Raw genomic sequence first — 17,043 nt, forward strand, 5'->3', positions numbered from 1 at the left:
TGATATAGTCCAGACAATGAGAAGTAGACCTCATTAAGGTGAAATAGAATGGACAAGAAAATGGGTTAAGAACACTAAAGTGGTTGTAAAGATCGCTGTAAAAAGAGCCAGTGGAGAAATGCCAGGATGGGCGGGCCGGGGAGTCCTGGTAGTGGTGGTGGAGTCCTGGTGGTGGTGGTAGTGGAGTCATGGTGGTGCAGTCCTGGTGGTGGTGGAGTCATGGTGGTGGTGGTGGAGTCATGGTGGTGCAGTCCTGGTGGTGGTGGAGTCATGGTGGTGGTGGTGGAGTCATGGTGGTGGTGGAGTCATGGTGGTGGAGTCCTGGTGGTGGTGGTGGAGTCCTGGTGGTGGAGTCATGGTGGTGGAGTCCTGGTGGTGGAGTCATGGTGGTGGTGGAGTCATGGTGGTGGTGGAGTCATGGTGGTGGTGGTGGAGTCCTGGTGGTGGTGGAGTCATGGTGGTGGTGGAGTCATGGTGGTGGTGGTGGAGTCCTGGTGGTGGTGGAGTCATGGTGGTGGTGGAGTCATGGTGGTGGTGGTGGAGTCATGGTGGTGGAGTCATGGTGGAGGTGGAGTCATGGTGGTGGTGGAGTCATGGTGGTGGTGGTGGAGTCCTGGTGGTGGTGGAGTCATGTTGGTGGTGGTGGAGTCATGGTGGTGGAGTCCTGGTGGTGGAGTCATGGTGGTGGAGTCATGGTGGTGGTGGAGTCCTGGTGGTGGTGGTGGAGTCATGGTGGTGGTGGTGGTGGTGGTGTCATGGTGGTGGTGGAGTCATGGTGGTGGAGTCCTGGTGGTGGTGGTGGAGTCATGGTGGTGGTGGTGGTGGTGGTGTCATGGTGGTGGTGGAGTCATGGTGGTGGAGTCATGGTGGTGGTGGTGGTGGTGGTGGTGTCATGGTGGTGGTGGAGTCATGGTGGTGGTGGAGTCATGGTGGTGGTGGAGTCCTGGTGGTGGAGTCATGGTGGTGGTGGAGTCCTGGTGGTGGAGTCATGGTGGTGGTGGAGTCATGGTGGTGGAGTCATGGTGGTGGTGGAGTCCTGGTGGTGGAGTCCTGGTGGTGGAGTCATGGTGGTGGTGGAGTCATGGTGGTGGAGTCATGGTGGTGGTGGAGTCATGGTGTTGGTGGAGTCATGGTGGTGGTGGAGTCATGGTGGTGGTGGAGTCATGGTGGTGGAGTCATGGTGGTGGTGGAGTCATGGTGGTGGTGGTGGAGTCCTGGTGGTGGTGGAGTCATGGTGGTGGTGGAGTCATGTTGGTGGTGGTGGAGTCATGTTGGTGGTGGTGGAGTCCTGGTGGTGGTGGAGTCCTGGTGGTGGTGGAGTCATGTTGGTGGAGTCATGGTGGTGGAGTCCTGGTGGTGGTGGAGTCATGGTGGTGGTGGAGTCCTGGTGGTGGTGGAGTCATGGTGGTGGTGGAGTCCTGGTGGTGGTGGAGTCCTGGTGGTGGAGTCCTGGTGGTGGAGTCATGGTGGTGGTGGAGTCATGGTGGTGGTGGAGTCATGGTGGTGGTGGTGGAGTCATGGTGGTGGTGGAGTCATGGTGGTGGTGGTGGAGTCATGGTGGTGGTGGTGGAGTCATGGTGGTGGAGTCCTGGTGGTGGAGTCATGGTGGTGGTGGTGGAGTCATGGTGGTGGAGTCATGGTGGTGGTGGAGTCCTGGTGGTGGTGGTGTAGTCATGGTGGTGGTGGTGGAGTCCTGGTGGTGGAGTCCTGGTGGTGGAGTCATGGTGGTGGTGGTGGAGTCATGGTGGTGGAGTCATGGTGGTGGAGTCCTGGTGGTGGAGTCATGGTGGTGGAGTCATGGTGGTGGAGTCATGGTGGTGGTGGAGTCATGGTGGTGGTGGAGTCCTGGTGGTGGTGGTGGAGTCATGGTGGTGGAGTCATGTTGGTGGTGGAGTCATGGTGGTGGTGGAGTCCTGGTGGTGGTGGTGGAGTCATGTTGGTGGTGGAGTCATGGTGGTGGTGGTGGAGTCATGTTGGTGGTGGAGTCATGGTGGTGGTGGTGGAGTCATGGTGGTGGTGGTGGAGTCCTGGTGGTGGAGTCCTGGTGGTGGAGTCATGGTGGTGGTGGTGGTGGTGGAGTCATGGTGGTGTCATGGTGGTGGTGGTGGTGGAGTCCTGGTGGTGGAGTCATGGTGGTGGTGGTGGAGTCCTGGTGGTGGAGTCCTGGTGGTGGTGGTGGTGGTGGAGTCATGGTGTTGGTGGTGGTGGAGTCATGGTGGTGGTGGTGGAGTCCTGGTGGTGGTGGTGGTGGAGTCATGGTGGTGGAGTCCTGGTGGTGGAGTCCTGGTGGTGGAGTCATGGTGGTGGAGTCATGGTGGTGGAGTCATGGTGGTGGAGTCATGGTGGTGGTGGAGTCATGGTGGTGGTGGAGTCCTGGTGGTGGTGGTGGAGTCATGGTGGTGGAGTCATGTTGGTGGTGGAGTCATGGTGGTGGTGGAGTCCTGGTGGTGGTGGTGGAGTCATGTTGGTGGTGGAGTCATGGTGGTGGTGGTGGAGTCATGGTGGTGGTGGTGGAGTCCTGGTGGTGGAGTCCTGGTGGTGGAGTCATGGTGGTGGTGGTGGTGGAGTCATGGTGGTGTCATGGTGGTGGTGGTGGTGGAGTCCTGGTGGTGGAGTCATGGTGGTGTTGGTGGAGTCCTGGTGGTGGAGTCCTGGTGGTGGTGGTGGTGGAGTCATGGTGTTGGTGGTGGTGGAGTCATGGTGGTGGTGGTGGAGTCCTGGTGGTGGTGGTGGTGGAGTCATGGTGGTGGTGGTGGTGGAGTCATGTTGGTGGAGTCATGGTGGTGGAGTCATGGTGGTGGTGGTGGTGGAGTCATGTTGGTGGAGTCATGGTGGTGGAGTCATGGTGGTGGTGGAGTCGTGGTGGTGGAGTCCTGGTGGTGGTGGAGTCATGGTGGTGGTGGAGTCATGGTGGTGGTGGAGTCATGGTGGTGGAGTCATGGTGGTGGTGGAGTCATGGTGGTGGTGGAGTCATGGTGTTGGTGGAGTCATGGTGGTGGTGGAGTCATGGTGGTGGTGGAGTCATGGTGGTGGTGGAGTCATGGTGGTGGTGGAGTCATGGTGTTGGTGGAGTCATGGTGGTGGAGTCATGGTGGTGGAGTCATGGTGTTGGTGGAGTCATGGTGGTGGTGGAGTCATGGTGGTGGTGGAGTCATGGTGGTGGAGTCATGGTGGTGGTGGTGGTGTCATGGTGGTGGAGTCATGGTGGTGGCGTCATGGTGGTGGCGTCATGGTGGTGGTGGAGTCATGGTGGTGGTGGAGTCATGGTGGTGGAGTCATGGTGGTGGTGGCATCATGGTGGTGATGGTGTCATGGTGGTGGAGTCATGGTGGTGGTGGAGTCATGGTGGTGGTGGAGTCATGGTGGTGGTGGAGTCATGGTGGTGGAGTCATGGTGGTGGTGGCATCATGGTGGTGATGGTGTCATGCTGGTGATGGTGTCATGGTGGTGGTGGAGTCATGGTGGTGGTGGAGTCATGGTGGTGGTGGAGTCATGGTGTTGGTGGAGTCATGGTGGTGGTGGAGTCATGTTGGTGGTGGAGTCATGGTGGTGGTGGAGTCATGGTGTTGGTGGAGTCATGGTGGTGATGGTGTCATGGTGGTGGTGGTGGTGTCATGGTGGTGGTGGTGTCATGGTGGTGGTGGTGTCATGGTGGTGATGGTGTCATGGTAGTGGTGGTGGTGGTGTCATGGTGGTGGTGGAGTCCTGGTGTTGGTGGAGTCATGGTGGTGGAGTCATGGTGGTGGTGTCATGGTGGTGGTGTCATGGTGGTGGTGGTGGAGTCATGGTGTTGGTGGAGTCATGGTGTTGGTGGAGTCATGGTGTTGGTGGAGTCATGGTGTTGGTGTCATGGTGGTGGTGGAGTCCTGGTGGTGGTGTCATGGTGGTGATGGTGTCATGGTGGTGGTGGAGTCATGGTGGTGGTGGAGTCATGGTGTTGGTGGAGTCATGGTGGTGGTGGAGTCATGGTGTTGGTGGAGTCATGGTGGTGGTGGAGTCATGGTGGTGGTGGTGGTGTCATGGTGGTGGTGGAGTCATGGTGGTGGTGGAGTCATGGTGGTGGTGGAGTCATGGTGGTGGTGGAGTCATGGTGGTGGTGGAGTCATGGTGGTGGTGGCATCATGGTGGTGATGGTGTCATGGTGGTGGTGTGGTTGTGGTGTCATGGTGGTGGTGGTGTCATGGTGGTGGTGGAGTCATGGCGGTGGTGGAGTCATGGTAGTGGTGGTGGTGGTGTCATGGTGGTGGTGGAGTCCTGGTGATGGTGTCATGGTAGTGGTGGTGTCATGGTGGTGGTGGAGTCCTGGTGGTGGAGTCATGGTGGTGGAGTCATGGTGGTGGTGGAGTCATGGTGGTGGTGGAGTCATGGTGTTGGTGGAGTCATGGTGGTGGTGGAGTCATGGTGGTGGTGGAGTCATGTTGGTGGTGGAGTCATGGTGGTGGTGGAGTCATGGTGGTGGAGTCATGGTGGTGGAGTCATGGTGTTGGCGGAGTCATGGTGGTGGTGGAGTCATGGTGTTGGTGGAGTCATGGTGGTGGTGGAGTCATGGTGGTGGTGGAGTCATGGTGGTGGTGGAGTCATGGTGGTGGTGGAGTCATGGTGGTGGTGGAGTCATGTTGGTGGTGGAGTCATGGTGGTGGTGGAGTCATGGTTTTGGTGGAGTCATGGTGGTGATGGTGTCATGGTGGTGGTGGTGGTGTCATGGTGGTGGTGGTGTCATGGTGGTGATGGTGTCATGGTAGTGGTGGTGGTGGTGTCATGGTGGTGGTGGAGTCCTGGTGTTGGTGGAGTCATGGTGGTGGAGTCATGGTGGTGGTGTCATGGTGGTGGTGTCATGGTGGTGGTGGTGGAGTCATGGTGTTGGTGGAGTCATGGTGTTGGTGGAGTCATGGTGTTGGTGTCATGGTGGTGGTGGAGTCCTGGTGGTGGTGTCATGGTGGTGATGGTGTCATGGTGGTGGTGGAGTCATGGTGGTGGTGGAGTCATGGTGTTGGTGGAGTCATGGTGGTGGTGGAGTCATGGTGTTGGTGGAGTCATGGTGGTGGTGGAGTCATGGTGGTGGTGGTGGTGGTGGTGTCATGGTGGTGGTGGAGTCATGGTGGTGGTGGAGTCATGGTGGTGGTGGAGTCATGGTGGTGGTGGAGTCATGGTGGTGGTGGCATCATGGTGGTGATGGTGTCATGGTGGTGGTGGTGGTGGTGGTGTCATGGTGGTGGTGGTGTCATGGTGGTGGTGGAGTCATGGTGGTGGTGGAGTCATGGTAGTGGTGGTGGTGGTGTCATGGTGGTGGTGGAGTCCTGGTGATGGTGTCATGGTAGTGGTGGTGGTGGTGTCATGGTGGTGGTGGAGTCCTGGTGGTGGAGTCATGGTGGTGGAGTCATGGTGGTGGTGGAGTCATGGTGTTGGTGGAGTCATGGTGGTGGTGGAGTCATGGTGGTGGTGGAGTCATGTTGGTGGAGTCATGGTGGTGGAGTCATGGTGTTGGTGGAGTCATGGTGGTGGAGTCATGTTGGTGGTGGAGTCATGGTGGTGGTGGAGTCATGGTGGTGGAGTCATGGTGGTGGAGTCATGGTGTTGGCGGAGTCATGGTGGTGGTGGAGTCATGGTGTTGGTGGAGTCATGGTGGTGGTGGAGTCATGGTGGTGGTGGAGTCATGGTGGTGGTGGAGTCATGGTGGTGGTGGAGTCCTGGTGGTGGTGGTGTCATGGTGGTGGTGGAGTCCTGGTGGTGGTGTCATGGTGGTGGTGGAGTCCTGATCCTGCACACACACACACACACACACACACACACACACACACACACACACACACACACACACACACACACACACACACACACACACACACACACGCGCACGCGCACGCGCGGTGGGAATCGCCAGAGACCTCACGATACGATACTATCGCGATACGCTGAGTATTGCGAAATATTATTATTATTATTCTGTAATCTGTGTTGCACGTACCTGACAAACTGAACTGTTTGTATTACAGTCATATTCCAACTTAACTGAATGCACATGTGTGTGTGTGGACTACTGTACTATTACAGGTATTGAAATGAACAATGCAACTTCCTTATAATTTTTATAAAAATAAAATAAATTTCTTTATTTTTTATGAATAATTAAATATCGATACTTGGTGTCCCTGTATCGATACAGTATCGCCACGCAAAGTATTGCGATACTACTACGTATCGATTTTTATCGATAACACACACACGCACGCACACGCACACAGTGGTAGCCGTGTTTACAGTGTAGACAGCCTACAATCACAAAATAGACACTTGCATGTTCTTCTCTAAGGATGTCACCATTTAACATGGACCCTGCTTGCAATGCCAGCTGTCAGAAGTGACAGTGTTCCACTAATCATAACTACACACTAACTATACAATACATTTGGATGCTTTTCCACTTCTCCACTCATTCCCTCTGGAGAGAAGTACAGGACATCATTACCCAGGTAGAAGCACTGTTTCTTCACTGAAAGAGAAGAGTAGTTAAAGAGTAGCATGTGGATGATAACATGTTCACTGAGAGAGAAGAGCAGTTAAAGAGTAGCATGTGGATGATAACATGTTCACTGAGAGAGAAGAGCAGTTAAAGAGTAGCATGTGGATGATAACATGTTCACTGAGAGAGAAGAGAAGTTAAAGAGTAGCATGTGGATGATAACATGTTCACTGAGAGAGAAGAGCAGTTAAAGAGTAGCATGTGGATGATAACATGGTCACTGAGAGAGAAGATAAGTTAAAGAGTAGCATGTGGATGATAACATGTTCACTGAGAGAGAAGAGAAGTTAAAGAGTAGCATGTGGATGATAACATGTTCACTGAGATAGAAGAGTAGTTAAAGAGTAGCATGTGGATGATAACATGTTCACTGAGAGAGAAGAGTAGTTAAAGTAGCATGTGGATGATAACATGTTCACTGAGATAGAAGAGTAGTTAAAGAGTAGCATGTGGATGATAACATGTTCACTGAGAGAAAAGAGTAGTTAAAGAGTAGCATGTGGATGATAACATGTTCACTGAGAGAGAAGAGTAGTTAAAGTAGCATGTGGATGATAACATGTTCACTGAGAGAGAAGAGCAGTTAAAGAGTAGCATGTGGATGATAACATGTTCACTGAGAGAGAAGAGTAGTTAAAGTAGCATGTGGATGATACAGTAACATGTTCACTGAGAGAGAAGAGCAGTTAAAGAGTAACATGTTGTGCATGTTAAAAAAACAGCACCAAAAAAACCCGAAAGAAAACAACATCAACCCCCCAAAAAACGTTTTGATGGGATAAGTCCAAGGTTTGGGAATGGACCCTATTAACCATATTAACAAAGATTAAATCCTGAATATAATGATGAAATAAGTAAAAGTAAGAGTAAATACTTAGGAGTTTGTCAGCACAGAATCGTCAGGAAACGGCGGTGGAAAGTAACAAAAGCGTATGTCTACAGTCCCATTGCGACTTTTACCTGTTGAATGGCTCGGAGCGGAAACATCCGGCTATTGGAGCTGCAGCTATTCACAGACTGTTGACGGTGAATCCCGAAAAAGAAAGAAAATGCCCCCGACCGGCAAGTGTAATAGAAAATCAATGTTTGTATTATACTTGCTTCTCTCGGGAGACGTACACCAAAACCCAGGACCGGTTTTAACACGGAATCAAACGCGACAATGGCGCCTGTTAACTAACACCAGAAGCAACAACGGACAACAATAACACTACGACCAGCGGCTGCGGTGACGTCACTCCACCAAAGCCACTACAGAAGAGCAGACGAGAGGCAGCAGCACGAAGGAAGGACCCAGGTTTCATCGCAGCCAGGGCACCCAGCACGACGCCGGACTCAAGACGGTCATCAAACATCAGCCTGCTAGCTAACAGTGAAATCAACCATGAACTCTGTTAAAGTTAGAGGTTCTATGTAGGATTGCAAGTAACTGTCTAACTGCATATATAACTGTTTCCACTAGAGGGCGCTCTAGGCGGAGCCACTCATGATACCACCAGGTGGCGAGTATATAAAGAGATGTCTCCTCCCCCTCTACCTCTTTCCCCCACCTGCCTCTCACGGAGAGGAGGACTCATGTGCTGCTGTTTAACATGTGAATGAATAAACCCACGCCAAAGGCTAAAGATAGAAACCATGCCTCTTGACCACATTATTGTCACCCCATAGCCAGATTCTGTCAACAGGTTATGGGCCCAGATCACGCAGGGGCGAAATAATAAGGGTAGCAAGTTTAGCTGAAGTATAGGCTAGGTTAGCACCGGGAGTACCGCGTGGCTAGACGCTAGGCCAACAGGAGCTAAAGCTACGGCCACCATCAAAGAGCAACATGGAATCCAACACGACAATCCTGCGCGTCAAGAGGAAGCGGGGCACCGACCCCACCGACGGGCTGCTGGAGCGCAAGCGGACCCGCCCGGAGAGCAGCGCGCAGAGCCCCGGGGAGGCGGCACCGGGGGAGACGGAGCCTGCTGAGCCCAACGGATGCGAGGGGGAGAACCCCGTCTCAGAACTCGTGGCGACCAAGGGAAGGAGCAAATGGCCATCATTTAATGGAAAGGCAGAGGACTATGAGCTCTGGGAAGAGCGCATGTTATGCTGCATGCACGGTGTGGGACTGAATTGATTGATTGATTGATTGAAAACTTTATTAACAGATTGCAGAATGGGTACAATACAGTACAGCTCAATACACACAATTGTTAAGGGGATGCAGACCAGAGAAATACTTTCGTCTTGTTTACATCAGGGTCCCCCATTTTCAATTCATCAGGACATATATGACATACATGACATACAGACAGGGGTGTAAAGTACTTGAGTAATTGTACTTCGTTACAATACTTAAGTACTGTTTTGGTGGATTTGTACTTTACTCAAGTATTATTAGGTTTGTATACTTTGTACTTTTACTCCATTACATTTCAGAGAAAAAAAACATACTTTTTACTCCTTACATTTAAAATGCAGACCTACAAAGTACAAAGTACAAATCTCGCAGGTCCAACCATTTTAATTAGTATATTTGAATTGTTTATCTGGCCAAACTAATGTTAACATTATTAATCCTGCGACCGCAGGTAAACAGCCAATCAAATCCCCATCAATGTAAAATGAACCCGGCCATACCCATGCTGATTGGTCCTTGTGCAAGACTAGAAAGCGGGGATCTTTGATTAAACACCTGTTATCAGAAGAATAGACAGTCAGAGTGACAAGCATAAGATGGCCACAATGAGTGGTGAAGAGGACGAAACGGTCTGCGACGGCGTGGACGGACAAGACGAGCATCCATGGCCCTATCTACATAAAAAATACATTGTTCAAGGACTCCAACCTTATAGTGTTGTTGAGTTGCCATCATTAAAAAACCTGATAAATGGTTTGCGACCAAGCACTAACGTCATTACGAGGCCCACTGTCCGCTCGAAGATCAGCAAAGCTGCTCAAACCATGAAAGAGAAAGTCACTGCTGCTATGAGTGAAGTTGAATGGATCGCGACAACAACAGATTGCTGGACAGCCCGACAAAGAAGTTTCATTGGGGTAACCGCTCAGTGCTCACTGGATCGACACTGAAAGCTTTGAAAGGCGTTCTGCTGCACTTGCCTGCAGAAGACTGAAGGGCTCCCATACTTTCAATGTTTTGGTCAGTGCCTTAAATGACATTCACTTGGAGTACAAAATCCGCATTATGCTATTATTCAGGATACACCATTCTGTTTTTAATATTGTCATATTATTCACGATACTACAGTATTCAGTCTTTAATATTGTGATATTATTCATGGTGTGATGTGAATGCCGTCCATGTTAGTTTACTTTCAATGGAGAAGTGCATTAAATAATTTTAATGTAAAAAGTGTCCTCTGTTCTTTCATTTCAGCATTGTCTATCGCAGAACACATTCCATTGTGTCCAAGTGTCTGCTTGGTTTCATTCCAGCCTTGCCTAAACACCAGCTGATGATTTCACTAATTGGCTCACCTCTTCAACTAACTCACCTGGTGCAATGTACTGTATAGTTAAAATGAAAACTTGGCCCACAATGGAATGAGTTTGAGACCCCTGGGGGCCCTCATTCATCAACGTGTTCTACGCACAGATCTGTGCTTACCCTGTGCGTACGATCATTTCTAAGCAAAGAGTGGGATTCATCAATTTCAACTTGAACTTGACTTCGTGCTTACATCTACACACAGTTCAGACCTGGCGTACCTAGCGCCCAGTGGTAGAATATATTATTACAACAAGGAAATGAGCTTCTGTGCATAATAACACTGGCACGTTCTGTACGAACCGTAGTTCATTATAGTTCATTGTAAAATAGCAACAGTAGTGTAATTATGGTCAAAACCCTATAAATAGCATTTGGAATAATAGATCTTTCTCTCAGAATGAATGCAGCATGGTTTATATAGCGTTATCGGAATATACGGGGTGTAGGCTACTGACTGACTGCGCTCCGCGTAGCTTGATTGATTGATTGATTGAAAAGTTTATTAACAGATTGCAGAATGGGTACAGTACAGTACAGCTCAGTACATACAATTGTTAATTGGGGATGCAGACCAACTTTCGTCTTGTTTACATCAGGGTCCCCCATTTTCAATTCATCATAAATCATAAAGCTCAACTCGTTATTATTCTGCGCAGACCGCAGAAACACGGGAACGTTTTGATTATATTTAAAAGGCTTTACGTTAAACGAAACAAGTGGAACTTCGAAGCTGTAAGCAGAATACAAGTCATATGAATATAGTGTTCTTCCCCCTTTTTACCGTATAAGAAAGAATAGAAAACGCATTGCAATGACACTATAGTGGACAGACTATGTATATGATGGGATTCAAGTTCGCGTTTTTGTTGCTCATAGGCATGCTGTCAGAGTATGATATCTTAATCAAACATTCTAGAACATTTGTCGTCACAGATCATGTCCTAATAGAACATAGGCTATGGCATGGATCGTGATATTGTGTGGACTGTTATTATTACTGTACACCGGTACCACCCATTGTGACAACAGCCTTGTGAGTCCCGCACACAAACATGATGGAATTCAAGTTCATGTATTGAAAGGCAGGCTATCATACATGCAGTGAGATTCATTGTTCTTGTATATGCTCTTGTATTATATTGTTTATATAGGCTACCCAATACTGACATCAAAATAGATTGTAGTATGCCTCTAGAAATCATATGCAGCAGGTAGAAAATTGACGGGAGATCCATCGCGATTTGGAATAAAATTGAGGAGAACTTTAATCCCTGGGGTATTAATCAAACAACACGGGAAAAGGCAGTCATATTCCAGCGCGGTCTTTATTAGCCGACAACAAAATAGATGCATCTAAAAATCATATAGCCAATCGAACACAACTAATAAAGGCATTCATATTACAGCACGGTTATAATGACACACAACCAACGCCAAACAGTGGTCAACGAACGGTCTTTATTAGTATTTTGAGCTGTCCAGGCAGAATTGCAGCAATGGTCTTAGGGAGCCGTGGATATCTGACATCACCGTTTATGAGTCCGACTTTTATTTATCCCACAATACGCGATAGTGTCTTCTTGGTTCGACAGCAGTGAACAATCTTCGTGGAGTTTCTCAGGGTTCCGCTCGGGTCCGTCCATTATTTCACATCCCATGGGGGGTGTTTCCTCATTTTCATGACCATATATGGATAATCATGCACGAGCATTGACGGTAGAACAAAGTGGTATTCATCAACACGGAGGACCATAGAGCCTGCGTACGCACGTGTGATGAATGCCGACTTCCCTGTGCGTACGCTAGTTCTACATTCCGTGCTTACGTGTGGAAGTAGGTCAAGTTCTACGTCCACGTTGATGAATGAGGGCCCTAGGAGGTCTATCCCTTTAAAAATAAATGTACTTTAACTTTTTAGTACTTAAAGGTGACATGTACTATAAATGTCATTTTTCAGTCTCTAGCATTGTATTATAGTAATAGGAGTTCGTATCAATGTGTTTTAGTGTCTAAATACCATATTGGCGGATTGCTCTGATTCAGCTCAGCCCCTTTCCTCCTCCAGTAAATCAGGCCATTTTGATTTGAACGGCTGAGTGACGTCATTCGCCGCTGGGTAGCGCACAGTGATGCGATTGGCTCTGTGGTTGGAGCTAATGCCCGCCTACTTCCTCATACTGCGAAGCAGATTGAAACCCGACACCTCTGCATACTCTGGAGGGAGAGAGAGAGAGAGAGAGAGAGAGAGAGAGAGGGAGAGAGAGAGGGAGAGAGAGGGAGAGACAGAGAGAGAGAGAGAGAGAGAGAGAGAGAGAGAGAGGGAGACAGAGAGAGAGAGGGAGGGAGCACTTGGGGGGGGGATACCTGCCGCGCCACACGGGAGGTGGGACCCTCTCGAAAACGAGGGGGGGGGGGCCTCCCTTCCTCCCCTCTCCCGTGTGGCACGGCAGGTCCCCCCCAAGTGCTCCCTCCCTCTCTCTCTCTGTCTCCCTCTCTCTCTCTCCCTGTCTCTCCCTCTCTCTCTCCCTCTCTATCTCTCTCTCTCTCTCTCTCTCCCTCCAGAGTATGCAGAGGTGTCGGGTTTCAATCTGCCCTGCAGGGAGAGAAGAAAACGAAAGGAAGAGACGGCCTATCTTTTTTTTCTCTCTCTCTCTCTCTCTCTCTCTCTCTCTCTCTCTCTCTCTTACATCCGGCTTCAACATGGACGGTCGCATTTTACGTAGCTCCCGTAACCAACGCAACAGAGCAACAACAAAAAAGTACTTTGCGCATTTTCTACTTTCCCTCCTGTGGATTATGGATTTGTACCTGAATTCACAACTCAAGCAGCAACTCCAGACAGAAGTGGAGGGTAGCGAAAACGTAAAACAGCAGTCCCATTGCGACTTCTATTTGTTAACGGGCTCGGAGAGGAAACATCCAGCCTTCGGAGCCACGACCATCCACACAGTACTTACTGCAAATCCGGAACGAAAGAAATTACCCCCGGCAGGCAAGTGTAATAAGAGATCAATGTTTTTATTATATCTGCTCATGTCGGGTGACATTCATCAGAACCCTGGTCCCGTAATGACACGGAACCAGAGACTACAGTCAAATCTGCTGACCCAAGAAGCAGCAGCCAGCACAACAGATCAACGGCTACCCACACATACTGCGGCTAACGACATGATCAACGGCAACATTCCTCCTCTGCCACCTCTGCAAAAGAACCCACGAGAGGCCACAGCGAGAGGGAAGGAACCGGGGTTCACAACCGAGGCGCCCAGCACGTCGCGGGGACAAAACAGCGAGGCATCGCTCCTCACACCGGCGCCGGAGATCAACAGCATCCACGCAATTGACGCTTCAGCCAGCAGTTGCACCAGCCGACCAGCAAGCGGCGACATACCCTCACAGAAGCCCCAGCGGACTCGGCGAGTGGCTAAAGGGAGAGCGGCGCGGGACATTAAGGTCACCAAGGACCCGACGGTTAGCTTGGCTGGCCCCGCCAAGGCCGCCATGCCAGCTAGTCTACCCGGGCCGAGGCCAGGACAAAAGGCACCCCCCCCCCCCCACAATGGAGTACAATCAGACATATCTGTAATCAACCAGCGCCCCCCCCCACATCGCGGGCTTTCACACAAAGGAATACAGACTCCAGCAAAGGACAAAGCATCACCCCCTCCCCCCCTCCCCACCCACGGCACAAACAGCAACAACGCCCCCCCTCCCCCCACCACAGGACAGGACACAATTGAACAGAGTTACCTCAACTGTGACGACGTCAATCTTATTACAAGCAAAAATGGACTTCACATATTTCATCTAAATACAAATAGCCTGAGACCTAAACTGGCTGAAATCAAACAGTTGTTTTTAAACGGTAAGGCTAACATATTGTGTTTCACAGAAACAAAATTAGACTCATCTGTACAGGATCCAGAGATTGAAATTGAAAACTACTCAATAGTCAGGAGGGATAGGAACCAGTATGGAGGTGGCGTCTGTGTGTATATACACAAGGATACCAAATACATCAACCGTACTGACCTTAACCATGATGAAATTGAAACTGTTTGGATTGAAATCTTATTAGACAGGGCGAAACCAGTACTAGTAGGCACAATCTATAGACCACCAGAACAGAGTGGCTTTTATGACACACTTGATGGGTGTTTAGCTGGGGTGGAGGGGGTAGAAAAAATTCTTATTGGGGACTGGAACACGGATATGCTGCGTAAATCAGCACCCGTCTTCAAGGCCTTCAGTAGATTTTCTGACCTGCACGGTTTCAGCCAGCTAATCACACAACCCACAAGGGTATGCGATTCGACACAAACCACCATTGACCTCATTTTGACCTCTGACAAGTCCATGATCTCCAGTAAAGGGGTGATAGCATGCGGGTTAAGTGATCATTATATGATTTTCTGTACCCGCAAAAAGCTAAAACAGAAGGCCGGCTGTCACAAAACAGTCACATCTAGAGACCTCAAAACGTACTCTAGAGAGGCCTTTAACCTAGAACTGGGGAGCTTGGACTGGTCAGATGAGCTCAGTGGTACACAGGTTGAAGAAACATGGCTTGGATTCAAAACCAAATTCACAGCAATACTCAACAACATGGCACCGATAAGAACCACCAGGGTTAAAAATCGCGCTGAGGCATGGATGCACACTGAAATACTGGCCGCTATGAAAACCAGAGACAAAAAATGCTCTGAACTTCATAAAAGTCAGACAAAGCTTTCCAAAAGCTCAAACAGTGAACTCCAAGCCCACGTGGTTGAACTAAAAATCCAAAGAAACAGACTAAGAAATGACGTAAACACCATGATCAGAACCGCAAAAAGAAATTTCATCAACGACAAAACTGAGGAAAACAAAAACAAACCCCGCGAACTTTGGAAATTACTCAATAATCAACTAGGCTGCAGTAAAAAACTTAAAACCAGATTCTCAAACATAAACATAAAGACGGACAACACGCTCATCACAGACAAGCTGGATGTAGCCAATTACTTAAACATCTTCTTCACAAACATAGCCACAACACTGGTAAACAAACTACCCTCCCACTCAGGGCATTATGGGGTAGAACACATAGTAGCATACTACAAAAACCTAGGGGTCCACAAAGACGACTTCAAACTTGAAATGGTAACAACCGATGAGGTACTCAAAAAATTGAGCGCCCTCCAACCTAACAAGGCCACTGGCCATGACAACATCCCCTCCAAATTCCTCAGAGACGCAGCAGCCGCCATCACCCCAGTCATCACACACATAATAAACCTCTCTATAAGACAGGGGCACGTCCCCAAGGACTTCAAAATTGCGAGAGTAACCCCTCTACACAAAAAGGGCAGCAAATTAGACCCAGGCAACTACCGCCCTGTTTCTATTCTTACCTCCATCTCGAAAGTCATGGAGAAAATAGTCTACGAACAGGTCGAAAAGTACCTGGCGGAAAAAAACCTAATCTACGAATTCCAATCTGGCTTCAGAACGTCCCACTCCACTGACACATGCCTCCTCTATTTGAACGACCACATCAAACAAGAGGTGGACGCTGGCAAATACTGCGGCATGGTCATGCTGGACCTACAAAAGGCCTTCGACACTGTCAATCACTCCATTCTAATGGACAAGCTAAAAGCAATTGGTTTTGATAGCCTATCAGTGAGCTGGATGCAATCCTACCTGGAGGGGAGAGAACAGATGGTAGAGGTAAACGGTACTCTATCCCCCCCCCCTCACAGTGAGCTGTGGTGTTCCACAAGGAAGCATACTAGGACTGCTACTCTTCCTAATTTATGCAAATGACATGTCGTCAGCCTGTGACTGCAACTTGTTCCTGTTTGCGGACGACTCAGCCCTGCTGGTCTCTGACAAGAACAAATTGCAGGTTGAAAAAACCCTCAGCACGGAACTAGGCAAAATCTGCATATGGCTCGCTGATAACATACTATCATTACACATGGGCAAAACAGAGTCCATTCTCTTCGGCTCAAATAACAAACTCAGCAAGACCGACGGATTCTCAGTTACAGTGGGTGACAATATTGTCACAAGGAAAGACGAAATTACCTACCTGGGTTCCATCCTAGAGGCAAATCTTTCCTGTGACAAAATGGCATCCAATGTAATAAAAAAAGTCAACCAACGAACTAGATTCTTGTACCGGATCTCCTCTCTGGTAAACAAGAATACCCTGAAGACTCTGGCAGGAGCACTCATTCAAGGGTACTATGACTATGCGTGCACCTCATGGTACCAAAGCACCTCAAAGGCGCTTAAAACAAAATTACAAACATCACAAAACAAACTGGTCAGACTACTACTTGACCTGAACCCCAGAACCCACCTCACCCCTGCCCACTTTGCCAACCTAGGATGGCTTAGAGTAGACGACAGAGTACAGCAACTTGCAATGGGCCTGGTCTACAAGATACACTATACGACCGGGGTGCCCATGTACATGTCAAAATACTTCCCAAAGGTCAGTGAATACCACAACCACTACACCAGAGGAAGCTCAACAAATCATGTTAAACCCAGATTCGGCTCAAACAAGGGACTAAACACGTTTCGCAATTATGCCACAACAATGTGGAACGCCCTACCCAAAGCTGTAAAGGAATGTGAATCCCTGCCCACATTCAAAACCGCCCTTAAAGAGCACCTACGGGAGGCTGCAATTCGAAACTGGCCACCGTAAATGCCCAAAACCCCCACCACCTCCTAATAGACAGTCTCCTCCCCACCGCATGTATATATTCCCTCCCCGCCGTATGTATATTTCCCTCCCACCCACCCACCCCCTCCTAATGTACAGCCCCCTCCCCATCATATGTATATACTCTGTCAGGATCTAGGGGTAACAGTACTGTATATTTGAATACCGCCTATGTCACAAATGTATCAGTACTAAATACCTATATGTCCCTATGCCATAAATGTCATGTATGTTGTGTATGTCATAAATGTCCATATGAATTGAAAATGGGGGACCCTGATGGAAACAAGACAAACGTCTTTC

Source organism: Notolepis coatsorum, assembly GCF_963971535.1.
Source record: "Notolepis coatsorum genome assembly, chromosome: 3".
Classification (NCBI taxonomy): domain Eukaryota; kingdom Metazoa; phylum Chordata; class Actinopteri; order Aulopiformes; family Paralepididae; genus Notolepis; species Notolepis coatsorum.